General features: G+C 41.6%; 1 protein-coding gene across 6 annotated transcripts in view; it reads left to right on the top strand.

Annotated features, from left to right (window-relative positions):
* The first annotated feature begins 1,470 nt into the window (after positions 1-1,470).
* Positions 1,471-14,217, top strand: part of LOC100623157 (uncharacterized) — a 247,612-nt gene continuing 234,865 nt past the window's right edge. For all 6 annotated transcript variants that reach the window (XR_014806003.1, XR_014806002.1, XM_084960409.1 and 3 more), the window contains exon 1: positions 1,471-1,519. The gene's annotated coding sequence lies outside the window, so the exon portion shown is untranslated. The remainder of the gene's footprint in view (positions 1,520-14,217) is intronic.

The raw sequence follows: 14,217 nt of genomic DNA, 5'->3' as shown, positions 1-14,217 counted from the left end.
AAAACCACAATACGAAAAGACACATGTACTCAGATGTTCATTGCAGCACTATTTACAATAGCCAAGACATGGAAACAACCTAAATGTCCATTGACAGAGGAGTGGATCAAGAAGATGTGGTACATATACACAATGGAATATTACTCAGCCATTAAAAGGAATGAAATACCAGCATTTTTAGCAACATGGATGGACCTAGAAATGATCATGCTAAGTGAAGTCAGCCATACAATGAGACACCAACATCAAATGCTTTCACTGACATGTGGAATCCGAAAAAAGGACAGACTGAACTTCTTTGCAGAGCAAATGCTGACTCACAGACATTGAAAAACTTATGGTCTTCGGAGGAGACAGTTTGGGGGGTGGGGGGATGTGCTTGGGCTGTGGGATGGAAATCCTGTGAAATTGGATTGTTATGATCATTATACAACTACAGATGTGATAAATTCATTTGAGTAATAAAGAAAAAAAAGAAAAACAAAAGGAATGAAGTACTGATATTCTCAGTAACATGGATTAATCTCAGAATAATAATAAAGGCTGGCTTCTTCCCCCCAACCCCTCCCAAAGTTCGTAGTATATGATTCCATTTATATACAGTTCTGTAAAATGTAAACTAATCTATAGTGACCAAAAGTAGATCTATGGTTCTCTGAGGAGTAGGTATGGTAGGTTGTGACTGGGAGAAGGAAACTTTTGGTGTGCTGTCTATGTTCACTTTGTTGTGATGCTTAAGTAAACATATATATGTAAAAATCAAGTTGTACGCTTCAAAAATGTGCAAATTTCAAGTATGTCCCCTCAATAAAGCCTTTTTTTTTTTTAAATTGTGAAAGCCATGTGTAGTGTTGTAAATGGTTTTGCCACCGAATTTGTGCTGGTGTCCCTAGGCAAGTCATTTAAGAATCTTTGGCTGTAGAGAGAATCTTTTGGCTGCACTAACAGGTCTTAAGAGACAGTGAAAACTTACGTAAAGCTTATGCCACTTGTTGGCTACGCTTGGTCCGAGATTCGAGGTGGAAGGGTAGTAGGTACAGAGCGTTCAACTTCAAGTTCTAGCGCATTTTGGATTCATACTTTAACCAAGTTCTTTAACTTGTGTTTCACTGTCTCAATTGTAGAGGTTATTAAAATGACACAATACACGGAACTAGCTTAGTGCCCAGCTACACAGGAGAGGCGTCAGCAGCAACAGACCCTGCTAGTTGCTGGAATGTCCTGTGTTGGGGGCCGGTCAACCTGGGAGACTCAGAGGATTGAAATAGGAGCTGCGGCAGAAGAGACGCCAGAAACCGCGGTGAGCACCAAGGTAGCGCAACAGGTAACCACCCTCAGCGCTGACCAACACACTACCGACACCTCCCAGCCTGCCCCGCGCTTTCGGGCGCAGGCGCAGTAAGTTGGGCGGAGCGAGGGCGGGGTCCGGGCCCCAAGGTTCAGTGGGCGTGTCCTGGGCCCTCGCCCCGCCTCCCAGCCTGTACTGCGGCGGCAGGAGGCGCAGCTGCCGGGGTTTGAGGTACGTGTGGCGAGGCGGTTGCAGGAGCCGGGGTTTATTAACACTCGCTGGTTTGCTGAAGGGAGGTTGTCGGTTCTGAGTGGGATGATCTTCTTCGGTCCCTTCTGCTCACTCGGGACCAAGCTCCAACTCTGTGGGAGCTGCTCTCCGCGTCCTCGCGCCGCCGGCTTCAGGAGCACTATCGCAAAACAGAGATGCAGCACTTGGGTGTTTTGCTTCTCCGTCGGTGAGGAGTTTTCGGTTTAAATACAGTTGTTTCTTACAGCTAATATAGCATGAGAGTGCATGAGGAAACTGAGGCAAAGAGAAGCCAAGTTGCTTCTCAAACATTTCACACCCGCTAGTGGCAGTCAGTCAAGACCAGGATCTCCACAGCCTGACTTCAGAGCTTCTGCTCTTCTTGACTTTTCAATATCACCTCCAGGCCAGTTTCTTGTCACACTGTAGTTAGACATTTACTTCAGTTGCTTAAAAGAAAAAGAATAAAATAGTTGGATCCTGGTTACTAATTTTCTTCACTAAGAGTTGAGGCAAAAGTTACCCAAGGTAACCTGATGAGATCAGTTGATACTTGAATTTTTTTAAATTTTATTTTTATTAGAGTATAGTTGATTTACAGTGCTGTGCCAATTTCTGCTGCACAGCATAGTGACCCAGTCATACACACACACTTATATGTGTGTGTATATATATACACACATTTTTTTCTCATATTCTATCACGTTCTATCCCAAGAGGTTGGATATAGTTCCCCTTGCTGTACTTCATTGCTTATCCATTCTAAATTTAAGAGACACGTATTAGGAAATTGTTTCTTTACTTGCAATGAAGTTATGAAACACTTATTAATGATGCAAACCACTTATTTCATTTTTGTTTTAAAGTAGTCAAATCTGCATGTAGGAGTATCTGCAATTTTGTGGTAATTTTTATCCATTCCTTAAAGTTACAGCAGCTTCCCTTATAAGAGGAGACCCATCTTCACTTCCAGTTGGCCCCGCAGTCCTCTCCAGGGCTGTACTGTGGCTGCTAACCTGCTGAATAGACTCATAAGTAGCTGTGACCATCAGACATCTCTTGATGCTTTCAGACTCCTAAGTCTTGTTTTTCCCCTGTAGTACTTAGTGAACACTTTAGAAACAGAAGTAAAAAGTCTCAGTAGATGACAAACCAAAGTATAAACTTCCCTTGTATAGCATACTACTACTTTACTTCTACGTAAGCAAAGCGTTTTAGGGGGAGTTTAGAGGTCCTGCTTATGTTCATTTTCCATGGTATATGTTTTGATGTTGTCAGGAATAAACACACAGTTTTATGTCTGTGTTTTCTATTTCCTGCCTGCCAAGTGGTTTTATGGATTTATAGTTTCCATCCATGTTGTCTCCTGCCCCCACTCTTGCCCCCAGCCCAGAAACAGATCATCTTAGGATGTTTTCCTGGTCTTATTCTGTGATCATATCTGGGAATCTCGGATCCAGCTTGGCTTGAGTCCTCTGTTGCTCACCTCCCCAGGCCCCCAGCTATTTGTGAAGTCAGGACACCTAGCCCCAGTAGGCAGCTGTCTTTTTCAGCTTCTTTTTTAAGAGGAAGGTCCTCAGGCCTTGAGTTTGGCTTGGGACTATAGTCTTGCAGAGAGAATGACTTCTTTCCCCCAAAGGAATTGAGCGCCTGGCTGCCAGTTCTGGGCTCTATCCCTAGCCTCAGTAGGCCTGGGGCTGCCCTCCTGCCACCACTGAGTACATATATCTGTACCTTGTCTACTGAGATGCTTTTCTTATTCTTGAACATGACTGTGGCTTATTGATTTTTCTCTTTTTATATTTTATCAATCACTGTAAGCCCCCAGAGGACAGGAACTGTCAGTTTTGTTTATTGCTTTATCTTTAGCATTTAGAATGGAACCTGGGAGTTCCCGTTGTGGCTTAGTGACTAATGAACCTGACTAGGATCCATGAGGATACAGGTTCGATCCCTGGCCTCCCTCAGTGGGTTAAGGATCTGGTGTTGTCACGAGCTGTGGTGTAGGTCACAGATGCAGCTCAGATCCCAGAGTTGCTGCGGCTGTGGTGTAGGCCAGCAGCTGTAGCTCTTATTGGACCCCTAGCCTGGGAACCTTCATATGCTGAGCGTGCGGCCCTAAAAAAAAAAAGAAGCAAACTACCCTACAAGTGAGTTAAAACAACAATCATTTTGTGATTTTTTTTTTAAAATTAAAATTTTTTTTTTTTTAATTTTTAGGTCTGAACATGCAGCATATGGAAGTTCCCAGACCAAGAATTGAATCAGAGCTGCAGCTGCAGACCTATGCCACAGCCACAACAACTGGGGATCTGAGCCACATTTTTGACCTACACCACAGTTCAGGGCCATGCCGGATACTTAACCCAGAAAGCCAGGTCAGGGGTGGAACCTGAGTACTCATGATGCCAGTCGAGTTTGTTTCTGCTGAGCCACAGTGGGAACTCTAATTTTGTGATTTTTTTTTTTTCCACAGTTTTGTGGGACAGGAATTCAGACACAACACAGTGAGGGAGAGTCAGCTATACTCCATGATGTCTGAGACCTCACCTGGGGTCTGGCTGGGCATCCCTTTCTGTTCATGTGGTTTCACGACCTCCCTACATGTGTCTCCAGCATAGTGCTTTTGAATAGTTGGATTCTTACATGTTGGCTGAGGCTCCAAGAGCCAGTTTCAAGACACAAGAAATAGAACCTGCTTGTCTTTTCAGATTCGGCCCAGAAACTGGCATGGCATCACTCTTGCTGTATTCTTATCATTCAAAGCAATTCTAGAACCTGTCTTAATTTAAAGGGAGGTAGCATAGACCCTCCACCTTTAATGGGAGGAGTGTTGATTTGTAGTCATCTTTAATCTGCCACATTGAATATTAGAAAAATATTTTAGTAAGAAGGCATTTCAGAGGTAATATCTTCTAATTTGCCCATGTTCTAGACTTTTTTTTTTTAAGAGCATCCCCAACAAAAGCAGTTAATTTTTACTTGAACATTTTCTTTTTTTTTTTTTTTTTTTTTTTTGGTCTTTTTAGGGCTGTATCCACAGCATATGAAACTTCCCAGACTAGGGGTTGAATCAGAGCTGCAGCTCCTGGCATACCCCACAGGCACAGCAACGCAGGATCCGAGCCTTGTCCTTGATCTACACCACAGCTCACGGCAATGCTGGATCCTTAACCCACTGATCGAGGCCGGGGATCGAACCTCTCCTCATAGATACTAGTCTGGTTCGCTACTGCTGAGCCATGACTGGAACTCCACTTGCTTGAACATTTTCAAAGAGGTGAAAGTAAGCCTTTTTTTTTTTTTTTTTTGGTGTTAGATCATCCTCTGATGTTCACTGTGAAATAAAGGGAATAGTAAAAAACACAGTTAATTTAATTACTAAAAGTCCTCATTTTTTAGCTAATCTTTTTGAAGTTTGTAATACAAACTCTAAGTAAAGCAACAGGTATATGGTGATACCAGGGAAGTGGGACTCTCTGGGATGCTGAAAATTTGAAACATCCAGGATGTTAATGTGTTGTTAATGTGTTAATCCTCCAAGTTGCTTTTAAAGTGGGGAGAAAACCTGTTAAGAGGCAACAGCTATAATCTTTAAAAAAATTTTTTTTCTTGAAGGTGATTTATAATATTGTGTTAATCTTTGGTGTACAGCAGAGTGATTCAGTTGTATGTGTTATATGTGTGTGTGTATATATATACACACTTTTTCATACTCATATGCATATATATATATATATATATACACACACACACACACTTTTTCATATTCTTTTCCATTATGGATTATTACAGGATATTGAGTATGTGCTATACTGTAGGACTTTGTTGTTTATCCATTCTATGTATATAAGTTTGCACCTGCTAATCCAAACTCCCAGTCCAGCCTTACCCTAACCGCCTCCCCCTTGGCAACCACAAGTCTCTTCTCTATGTCTGTGAGTCTGTTTCTGTTTCGCAGAGAAGTTCATTTGTGTCATATTTTATTTTAAAAATTTTTTTTTCTTTTTATGGCCGCACCTGTGGCATATGGAAGTTCCCAGGCTAGGGTCGATTTTGAGCTGCAACTGCCGGCCTACACCACAGCCACAGCAACGCCAGATCCGGGCTGTGTCTGTGACCTACACCACAGCTTATGGCAATGCCGGACCCTTAACCTACTGAGTGAGGCCAGGGATCAAACCCACAACCTCATGGTTCCTAATTGGATTTGTTAACTGCCGAGCCACGATGGGAACTCTTATATGTACCATATCTTTTTTATCCGTTCTTCTGTCAGTGGACACCTAGGTTGCTACCATGTTTTGGCTATTATAAATAGTGCAGCTGTGAACATTGGGGTGTGTGTACCTTTTTGAATTTGAGTTTTCTCCAGATATATGCTGGGAGTGGGATTGCTGGATCATATGGTAGTTCTATTTTTAGTTTTTTGAGGACCCTCTATACTGTCCCCCATAGTGGTTGTACCAATTTACATTCACACCAACGGTGTAGGAGGGTTCCCTTTTCTCCACACCCTCTCCTGCTTTTATTGTTTTTGATGATGGCCGTTCTGGTGGGTGTGAGATGGTATCTCACTATAGTTTTGATTTGCATTTCTGTAATAATTTGTGATGTGGAGCATCTTTTCATGTGTTTTTTGGCCATCTGTCTGTCTTCTTTGGGGCAATGTCTATTTAGATCTTCTGCCCATTTTTGATTGGGTTGTATGTTTTTTGATATAAAGCTGCATGGAACATTTATGTGTTTTGGAGATTAATCCCTTGTTGGTTGCTTCGTTTGCAGAGATTTTCTCCCATTCTGGGGGTTGTCTTTTCATCTTTTTAAAAATGGTTTCCTTTGCTGTGCAAGAGCTTTTTTTTTAAGGGCTGCACCTGAGGCATATGGAATTTACCAGGCTAGGGGTTGAATTGGAGCTGCAGCTGCAGGCCTACACCACAGCCATGGCAACACCAGATCTGAGCCACATCTGTGATCTACACCACAGCCTGCAGCAATGCCAGATCCTTAACCCACTGAGCAAGGCCAGGGATCAAACCCGCCTCCTCATGGATACTAATTGGGTTCATTACTGCTGAGCCATGACAGGAATGCTTCATTTTAAGTGAGATTTCCCTTTATTAATTTTTCACAGTTGTAAAGTATGTGCATATTCAGCTTTGTCAACTACTGCTTGTTGATTTTCTATGATTTTTTTGAAATAATGAAATTAGAGTGGGAAAAACAACTTTGATTTATAGCCATACCTCAATATTTGTGGGGGATTGGTTCCAAGACCCCTTGCTGATATCAAAATCTGTGGCTGCTTAAATCCCTTATATAAAATGGTGTAGTATTTGCATATAACCTATGTACATCCCCCTGTATATTTTAAATAATCTCTCAATTACATAAAATACCTAATATAGTATAAATACTATGTAAATAACTATATAAAATGTAAATATTATGTAAATAGTACCAGAATGAAGCAAATTCAAGTTTTGCTTTTTGGAACTTTTTGGAATTGTTTGTTTCTGAATATTTTCAATCTGCAATTGGTTGACTCTGTGAATGTGGAACCCATGGATATTAAGGGCTAACTATATACATAACAAAATAGATGATGTAAAAATTGGTACTAGATTGGAGAGGCAGTTTGGGGCTATACTGTTTAGAGCCTGAATGCCATGTGAAGGCAAGGTGGGCTGGTACAGTGAAGATGGGGCTAGGATAAACCTTACGCCCACTACTTACATTCTGTGGTACCTTGGCCAAGTCACTTCATATTTTTTAACCTTAGTTTCATCATCTGTAAAATGGGGATAGTACTCACCTAAAAGGGTTGTTTGAAGGATAAATAAGTAATGTATGAAAACTGCTTAGTAGAAAACCTGGTACCTAAGACATCTCCCCCAAATATTAGTTTCTTCCAAAGGATTTTGTTTGGAGCTTTTAGGAAATATTGATATTTGAACAGGAAAATGTATCATTAACTGTTATATCCTTTAGCATGTTTAAGAAATAAAGGCAAATCTGAGACCAGTTTTAGAGTGGCAATCTCCTGGTTTTCTGCTGGCAGGTGTTTTATGCTGAGCATAGACTGGGAGTTGGGTGCATTTAAGCTTCTTTTGTGAGATGCTGTTTTGCAAACGCACAGACTTGCTGCCCTATTTACACTGCTTTGAAGAATAGAAATAACTTATTGTCATCACAGAGCAACAACATTGCTGCATTCTTCTCTCTATATCATGTGCTGCAAAGGACGAAGGCCTGAAAGGCAAAGAGTAGAGACCAAGATGCCAATAATTGGTCTTCGTCTCAGCTGTGAAGAGGTGGCCATTGCTGTCACAGCCAAAGAAAGGCAAGGAGAAGTTACTTTAAAGCTGCAAAGTCTTAGGACCTAAAATAGCATGAGCACTGATGTGAGGTCCAAGGAGAGGGTAAGGAACAATATTAGGATCTTTACGTTATACTTACAGATCTCCTGTAAGTATAACGTACAGGGAGTTCCTGTTGTGGTGCAGTGGAAAGAAATCCGACTAGGAACCATGAGGCCGAGGGTTTGATCCCTGGCCTTGCTCAGTGGGTTAAGGATCTGGCTTGGCCATGAGCTGTGGTGTAGGTCGCAGATACTGCTTGGATTCAGCGTTGCTGTAGCTGTGGCGTAGGCTGGCAGCTGTAGCTCCGATTGGACCCCTAGCCTGGGAGTCTCCATATGCCACAGGTTCAGCCCTAAAAAGCAAAAAAAAAAAAAAAAAAAAAAAAAAAACCAAAAAACAAACAAACAAAAAAACAAACCCAAAAAAAGCAAGATAGACTTGACTGGAACAAAATGAGGTAGCATAGAGATGCTGGTATTTTGTCTGGATGTTGGCGAGAAGGGAGCAGAGCCTGCTTGCCCACTGGGATACAGGTTGAGTAAAGACTTGTCGTTTTTAGTGTTATTGTAAAGCAGAGTTTGAAGATGTCAGTATGTGAGTGGTTATCTGTGGTCTCTTCTGGTTAAACAAGGTATGTGCAAGAATGAACATTCTGGAAACATTCATCCAGAAACTGTTGTTAGGGAATAAACTCTGTTCTCAAAGCTTGTGTTATAAAGAGGAACACTCCCTATTGAGAGGCCGGGTGGATCTGTGACAGGCTCCTTTCATCCTTCAGTCTCGTTCTGTGTCAAAATATTCTCCCCAATATACCACATTGATTAAGCCCTGCATTAAACTTTTAAGTGGCTTTCAAAATAAATTTCAGATTTCTAGCCTAGCATTAATGGTCTTTACTTGAATGGGTCTCTTTTTGCTGTGAGCCTTCTTTCTGATTTCTCACTAAACCATACTGTCTTCTTTAGCAAGACGAGTTTACTTGCACTTTCATGACTTTTTCATTCTTTGTACTTTTATAAATCCTCCTCATTTTTCAAGGGCTAACTCAAATTCATTTTCTGCCTTTCCAGAAGTTTTTTCTTTGCAGTCCAGCTTCTATTGCAAATAACTTGTTCATATTTAATTTGACAACTAACCTTGTGCCACTGTATCATGATGCTTTGTTTATATCTTTTTAAAAATTTTCTTCTTATGGCCACACCTGCAGCATATGGAAGTTCCTGGGCTAGGAGTCGAATCAGAGCTGCAGCTGCCGGCGGACACCACAGCCACAGCAACATGGGATCCCAGCTGCATCTGCCACCTGAACTGCAGCTTGCACAACGTTGGATCCTTAAGCCACTGAGTGAGGCCAGGGATCGAACCCAAATCCTCACAGACACTGTGTTGGGTTCTTAACCCGCTGAGCCACAATGGGAATTTCTCTATCTTTTTCTTTTTGCTTCCCTCTTCATTTTTTTTTTTCCTCCAACAAATTTGTAAACTTCTTACACCAGAATCCTTGCTATCAAATGACTATTTTAAAATATCAAGTTACTTTTTCTGTCTCACTATATTAAGCTAATGACTTGCAAGTAAGAGACACATAATAAGTGTGGGTATAAATTTAACAGTAAAAGTGAAGATAAGTAAAACTACATGTCAGAAAACATGAAGGATGTCTTACAAAATCAGATTCTCATGAGAAAGTGAGAACTGAATTTACCTGGGGCGGTCACAAGGTGATGATGCATAGAATTGAGGATGCCGTGTCTCTGGAAGACCAGTTTTATTGCAAGACAGTGAACTGGGTTGCTGTCTTCATTGAAGCAGGAGTCTCAAAAGTATATTACATTCTGATGCCCCATATGACTGGAAGTCCTAGGCATGCTATAGGTTTTAAGACCTTTGGACAAGCCTTATGCCCAGAAATCTTTCATTTATTCATTTACTCATTTCATTTTTTGGGGGGCATATGAAAGTTCCTAGGTCAGGGATCAAATCCAAGCTGTAGCTCTGACCTATGCCACAGTTGTGGTAATGCTGGATCCTTAACTCACTGCACCAGGCTGGGGATTGAACCTGTGCCACGGAAGAGATAACACTGGATCCTTAACCCGCTATACCAAAGTGGGAAGTCCTATTCATTTCATTTTTTATTGCATGCCTGCTATATTTCAGACATTGCTGTAGGTGTTGGTGATTCAGCAGTAGACAAGGCAAAAAAGTCCCTACCCTGGTACAACACATGTTCTAGAAGATATGTTTAAAATGAGGGAGGAAGAAGGAGATGGACAATATATAAAATAACTTTGGATGGAATAATAGGTGATGTGATAGTAACAGGGTGGGGTGGAGTAAGGGTAGTGGCTATGAGTCTACTTTAGGGATAGAGGGTGGTCAATTACTTTTGTCAACTATTGTGATGTGAACAGCCCTCTGAATTTAGAGCCAGGAAGACCTGGACTCTATCCAGCTCTGCCAGTGTGACCTCAGGTAAGATGCTGAATATCTCTGGCTTTAGTACTTCATTTGTAAAATGAAGATATTGATAATCGCCTTACAGTGTTGTGGAAATTAAATTCGATGATGCATATGAAAAGAAATGTTTGGTAACTAAAAAGAGCTGTAGAAATATGATGTCACACTGTTTTGCAGTTGATTGCTTGGATTTCATGTAGTAATGATGATTGTGGACCAACCCTTTGGTGAGACTTTGGAGCTATGACCCTTTGGACCATGTGAGCTTCTACACCACTGGTGTTCTCAGGAGAGCTCTGGAGGTCTGCTCCTGGAAGGTGGCTGCCTGGCTGCAGCAAAACAGAGGCCAGGCTAGGGAGACTTGCAAGGTGGGAGCAGAGTAGCCACCTTTTCTTCATTTAGTGTCTGCATCCTTCCCTGGTCCTTATGGGATCTATAATGGCTTTAATAAAAATCTTTTTTGATGTTGTGGCTCTTTTCCTTCTCTCATATCGAAACCAGGGTAGCTGTTAAGAACTTATGAACTCATGCTTAATTTAAGCAAACTGAATTGGAAAAAAAAGTATGTATGAATGTTTACATTGTTTGGAATTTATAAACAAAATCAAACCATTTGTATCAACTCATAGAATTTTCTCTTCTGATTCCTAATTCTTTTTGATGTTTGAAAAATGACAGCACCTGAAACTAACACAATATTGTAAATCAACTATATTTCAATTAAAAAGAAAGAACAAGGAGTTCCCGTTGTGGCGCAGTGGTTAACGAACCCGACTAGGAACCATGAGGTTGCGGGTTGGGTCCCTGCCCTTGCTCAGTGGGTTAACGATCCGGCGTTGCTGTGAGCTGTGGTGTAGGTTGCAGATGCGGCTCGGATCCCGAGTTGCTCTGGCGTAGGCTGGCGGCTACAGCTCCGATTGGACCCCTAGCCTGGGAACCTCCATATGCCGTGGGAGCGGCCCAAAGAAATAGCAAAAAGACACACACACACACACACACACACACACAAAAGGAACGAAAGGTGACAGCAGTGTGACTTCCGTTTGTGACCTTAAAACGTTAGGCAAGTGCTGCCATCTAGTTTTATATGTTTGATTACTGTCTTTGCTGACATTTGAAATGAAGTTTCTGGAGAAACTCTGAAATACTAATCAAAGTTTTACATATAGGAACAAGTTGGTTTTTCACTTGCGGTTTGTTGGAGTTGATTTAACCTTTTTTTTTTTTTTTTTTTTTTTTTCTTTTTGGCTGCGTCCTACAGCATGCAAAAGTTCCCAGGCTAGGGATCAAACCTGTGCCACAGCAGTGACAACGCCAGGTTCTTAACCCACTGTGCCACGAGGGAACTCCAACATTATTGTAATTATGTGACGTGTTTAGTATCTTTAGCATCACCTTTTTACTCAGACTATCCTAGAACACAGGAAAGGCTATTTTAGAATGGAAAAGTACTATAGCAGACTGAAGGATAGAGTTATCTTCCAAGTGTACTGCATTGGCCATAGAGGTATGCAGACAACTCTGAACATGGTTAATTTTTAACTATTTCAGAAACATTTTTGGAGTTCCCTTCGTGGCTCAGAGGTTAATGAAATCAACTAGGATCCATGAGGGTTTGATTCCTGGCCTCACTCAGTGAGTTAAGGATCCAGTATTGCTGTGAGCTGTGGTGTAGGTCGAAGATGTAGCTTGGATCTGGCTGTGGTGTAGACTGGCAGCTGTAGCTCCAGTTCAGCCTCCAGCCTGGGAACCTCTATATGCTGGGGGTGCAGCCCTGAAGAGAAAATTAAAAAAAAATTTTTTTTTTTTTTTTTAGTTGTGGGCTAAGAATGAGAATTGAAGTTTCTGCAGTGGATTACATTTTGATTAGAGGCAAGCTTTTATTTGACATTCCAGGTCTCCAGCATGGCCTGTAAACTCTGCTGTTAGTTTTCCCACCCCTCTGCTTCACCTCGTGACTTTCTTTTCCACGCTGTTCTGGTCCTCATTCTTGGATGATACTAGTCTCCTTCCATTAGGTTCATGCCATTTCTTTTGCCACTCTTCCTTCTGCTCTATTTATTTGCTTGTTAATTTTTAGAAATTAAAAATTCACAGCAAAAAAGAAAACAGCCATCATCCACATTCCTTCCACTTTGGACCAGACCACTACTAACAACTTTGTATATTTGCTTTAATTTTTTTTTTTAAAGAAAGAATCATCACCAGTTTGTGTGATACTGTGATTTATAGGAAATGTATATTTTGTCATTCAGATGATCAAATATTTGGTCATCGTGGTTCCTGGCTCACAGCTCCTCAAACCCTTTGAATTTCCTAGGTGGTGAGAGCTTAAAGGTGTTTCTTATGTTAATAAACTGACTTTTGGAAAGCACCCAAGGATGGGGGTTGGTTGCTGGAAAAACCAACCCTGGGATTAGAGGGTTGGAACATTTAGACCTATCTTCAGACCTGGTCTGGGAGGGGGGGAGAGGGGTTGGAGGTTGAATCAATAGCTGTTTGGCCAGTGATCAAAGTAATTGTGCTTATGTAATAAAACCTTCATAAGACCCCAAAAGGGTGGGATTTGGAGAGTCTAGGTTGGTGAACATGTGGAGATTGGAGAGAGGGGCACTCCTGGAGAGAGAGGGGAAGTCCTGTGCCCTTTTCTCATATCTGGCTGTTCTTGAGTTCTAGCTTTTTTATTTTATTTTTTTTAAAATAATAGATTGGGGAGTTCCCATTGTGGCTCAGTGGAAATGAATCCGACTAGGAACCATGAGGTTGTGAGTTCGCTCCCTGGCCTCGCTTAGTGGGTTAAGCACCTGGCGTTGCCATGGGCTGTGGTGTGGGTTGCAGACGCAGCTCGGATCCTGAGTTGCTGTGGCTGTGGTGTAGGTTGGCAGCGTAGCTCTGATTGGACCCCTAGCCTGGGAACCTCCATATGCTACAAGTGTGGTCCTAAAAAGCAAAAAAAAAAAAAAAAAAAAAAGAGATTGGTAATCTAGTAAATAAAATATTTCCCTGTGTTTTGTGAGCTGCTCTAGTGCATGAATCCAACCCAAGGGAACCAACAATCTATAGCTGGTTGTTCAGAAGCCAGATGCTAATTTTGGCTTATGACTGGTGTCTAAAGTGGGGGAGGGAGACAAAGTCTTGTAGGACCAAACTCTTAACTTGTGGGTCTGTGCTCTCTCCAGGTAGAGTGGGTGAGAATATTGTTGATTTGTAGGCCACATTGCTGATGTCCTGAAAATTGTGGCTTTCAGCGAACCCCACCCCCGCCCTGTACCACAATGGAAATTTGGACCCAGAGCCTTTTGGTTTGATAACAGTGATATTTGCTCATTCTAAAGAGTTCAAAGAGTGCAGAAAACTGCAATGATCAAGTGTAAAAACATACATAACCTTTCCTAAATCCCACCACCCAGAAATAACCACCATTAGCATTGAATGAGCACCATAGCAGACCCCACACACACGTGCACACATTCTTTGCTTCAGCACACGTTTCCATGTGGTCTTCTGGCTTTGAATGCTGCTGTGGGGCAGGCTGAGGCCATCCAGATTCTTCTACCTGGTATCTGAGGAAGTCTTTTTTAATTTTTGTTTATTTTAATTTTTAAAAATTTTATTGAAGTATAGTTGATTTATAAGGTTGTGACAAGTTCTGCTGTGTACCAAAATGATTCAGTTACACATATACACATATCCATTCTCTTTCAGATTCTTTTCCTACATAATCATCACAATATTGTGTAGAGTTCTCTGTGCTATACAGCACATCTCTGTTGGCCAATCATTCCATATACCTCGGTGTGTCATATGCCAATCCCTACCCCCCACCCCCATCCTGTCCCCTTTGATAAACATAAGTTT

Source organism: Sus scrofa, chromosome 6 (genome assembly GCF_054392235.1).
Source record: "Sus scrofa isolate SSC_HxYL_T2T_F1_AM1 chromosome 6, Sscrofa_HxYL_maternal_Yorkshire_Landrace_v2.0, whole genome shotgun sequence".
NCBI classification, from domain to species: Eukaryota; Metazoa; Chordata; class Mammalia; order Artiodactyla; family Suidae; genus Sus; species Sus scrofa.
This window is presented reverse-complemented; position numbering and strand designations above follow the sequence as displayed.